Genomic DNA, 2,930 nt, shown 5'->3' with positions numbered 1-2,930 from the left:
CAGAAGCTTTAAACTGCGCATATCATCGCCGAATGGAGTTAGCAGTTGGTGGATCTTTGTTGAACTTCGTCTTGAAGTGTCGTTGCACTGTTATGACTGACTGATGTGAGTGCATTTCAAGCACGACATACGCTTTCTCGGCTCCTGTCGCCATTTTGTCTCACTGCGCTCTCGAGCGCTCTGGCGGCAGAAACCTGAAGTGCGGCTTCAGCCGAACAAAACTTTATGAGTTTTTCTACATATCTGTAGTGTGTCGTGACCATATGTCAATGAATGGAGCTACAGTGAATTTATGAAATCGCTTCAATCATTTGTAATAGCCCTGTATAACTCGGAGTGTGCATTCATTGTACGACGCCATTTTATTCTCTCTTTAACTGCTCCTCGTACAGTGTTCAGCGGGTTTTCCACGGCATGGATTACTTACACACACAGCCCTTCATCACTACATGCAAGTTAGCGTTTCAACACACCAAAGTTGGGAACGCTATTTGCACGACTTTAAGATGGATGACAAGTGTAATTATCAGTACGAGAGTTGTTCATTTTTTAACTGAAGAGCTTATAGTGAAGTCGATGAGAATTGACCTTACAAATGTTGGTTACGGAAACGGATATCTCGTAGGAATCGTTTGGGGAGAACCATTTCGCTGAGGCCGACTTTTCGTTCAAAAATCATTTTTCAATCAGTCAAATCAATTTTCAAATATATTTGAGCCACTTTTCTGACTGTATACAACTGTCTAATCCATGTATGAGAGATTCTGTACCACATCGCATTAAGTTGCAAATAACATCGCAATATCTGGCCACTGGAGGCACCGCAATACACATATTGTATTCCAAAGAACACTACTTCTAAATTTTATGTGAAATGCCGCATGCTATCTACAGTGCACTGGATGTACATTTAAAAGTAAGATTTTTGTCTCAACAATACTGCTTTCTTCTTGTTTTTAGCTGGTTAAGATTGATATGTTAAAGGCGCTGTAAATGTAACGCTACTTAGTATTGTAACCAAAGTTCGTACTACTTTGCAAAGCAGTCATTACTCACTGATAGGACCAATAAGAACACAGTTGTATTTGCACAGGATTGTAATTATGGTCAAGAGCAGCTTTAAATATCTCAAAACAGAAATAACTTGCCCTAATATTGACATTCAATCGCTAAAGCAAAGAATTATATTGATTATATCGAAATAAAAAATACTTTTATAGTACTGACTTTTATGCACTACAGTAATATGAATCTCAGCAAGTTTAGACTCCCAGTTAGAACACGTTTAGAATCAGTTTTGTCATTCAAACGATGGTACGTTACTCTTTTTACTAAAACTAAACTAAACTCCTCCCGAACAACCCATGAAAGCCCAACGATACCGACCGGCCGCCGTGTCATCTTCCGCCCATAGGCGTCACTGGATGCGGATATGGAGGGGCATGTGGTAAGCACACTGCTCTGCCGGCCGTATGTCGGTTTCCGAGACCGGAGCCGTTACTTCTCAATCAAGTAGCTCCTCAGTTTGTCTCACCAGGGCTGAGTGTACCCCGCTTGCCAACAGCACTCGGCAGACCAGATGGTTACCCATCCAAGTACTAGCCGAGCCCGACAGCGCTTAACTTCAGTGACCTGACGGGAACCGGTGTTACTACTGCGGCAAGGCCGTTGGCTTACATTTTTTACAGATACGTGCTAATAAGGAAGTGCTGAGTGTTATAATTAGATCGCTGTTACACAGTTTAAGAACATTTTGGACTTTACAAAGTATTTATTTACTTAATTGAAGACTAAGCCTATTATTCTGGAACGACGCTAACTTTTGGCAAACACGAACAAACTAATCAAGATCTTCGCTGTCGAATGAACCAGAGAATGGGGCAGATCCTTCTTGCAGCAACTGGTGAATTTCTTGGGCGATGGTGGGGTACGTGACATAGTGCAAGAATGTTAAACGCCTTTTTAACTGTTGTAGCTTAAGTGTAAGCTGGCGTGACAGTGAACAAGTTGGGTGTCTCCACATCTAAGCTGACTTATGCGAGAGGTAGTGAAGGAATGCACATGCATGTAATTCATCCCTGAGTAAACCCGGCTTTCCAGTCCAGTTAAGTTGCAACGACAGATACTGTAGAACGCTGAGTACTTTAGCATACGTCATTTCATATTTATTTTGTCGACGTCTGCAAAAAGAATTTAGAAAGGATTGCTGTATGGTGTGGCAGGTGGCAGTTGACGCTAAATAACGAAAAGTGTGAGGTGATCCACATGAGTTCCAAAAGAAATCCGTTGGAATTCGATTACTCGATAAATAGTACAATACTCAAGGCTGTCAATTCAACTAAGTACCTGGGTGTTAAAATTACGAACAACTTCAGTTGGAAAGACCACATAGACAATATTGTGGGGAAGGCGAGCCAAAGGTTGCGTTTCATTGGCAGGACGCTTAGAAGGTGCAACAAGTCCACTAAAGAGACAGCTTACACTACACTCGTTCGTCCTCTGTTAGAATATTGCTGCGCGGTGTGGGATCCTTAACAGGTAGGTTTGATGGAGGACATCGAAAGGGTGCAAAAAAGGGTAGCTCGTTTTGTATTATGGCGTAATAGGGGAGAGAGTGTGGCAGATATGATACGCGAGTTGGGATGGAAGTCATTAAAGCAAAGACGTTTTTCGTCGCGGCGAGATCTATTTACGAAATTTCAGTCATCAACTATCTCTTCCGAATGCGAAAATATTTTGTTGAGCCCAACCTACATAGGTAGGAATGATCATCAAAATAAAATAAGAGAAATCAGAGCTCGAACAGAAAGGTTTAGGTGTTCATTTTACCTGCGCACTGTCCGAAGTTGGAATGGTAGAGAGATAGTACGATTGTGGTTCGATGAACCCTCTGCCAAGCACTTAAATGTGAATTGCAGAGTAATCATGTA

At 41.8% G+C, this 2,930-nt stretch overlaps 1 pseudogene; it reads right to left on the bottom strand.

Annotated features, from left to right (window-relative positions):
* Nucleotides 1-1,555: 1,555 nt before the first annotated feature.
* On the bottom strand, nucleotides 1,556-1,673 carry LOC124796772 (annotated as a pseudogene).
* Between the last annotated feature and the right edge of the window lie 1,257 nt (nucleotides 1,674-2,930).

The sequence above is a fragment of the Schistocerca piceifrons genome, chromosome 4 (genome assembly GCF_021461385.2).
Source record: "Schistocerca piceifrons isolate TAMUIC-IGC-003096 chromosome 4, iqSchPice1.1, whole genome shotgun sequence".
Taxonomy (NCBI): Eukaryota; Metazoa; Arthropoda; class Insecta; order Orthoptera; family Acrididae; genus Schistocerca; species Schistocerca piceifrons.
The sequence above is the reverse complement of the archived record's forward strand: the minus strand, read 5'-3'. Positions and strand labels throughout refer to the sequence as shown.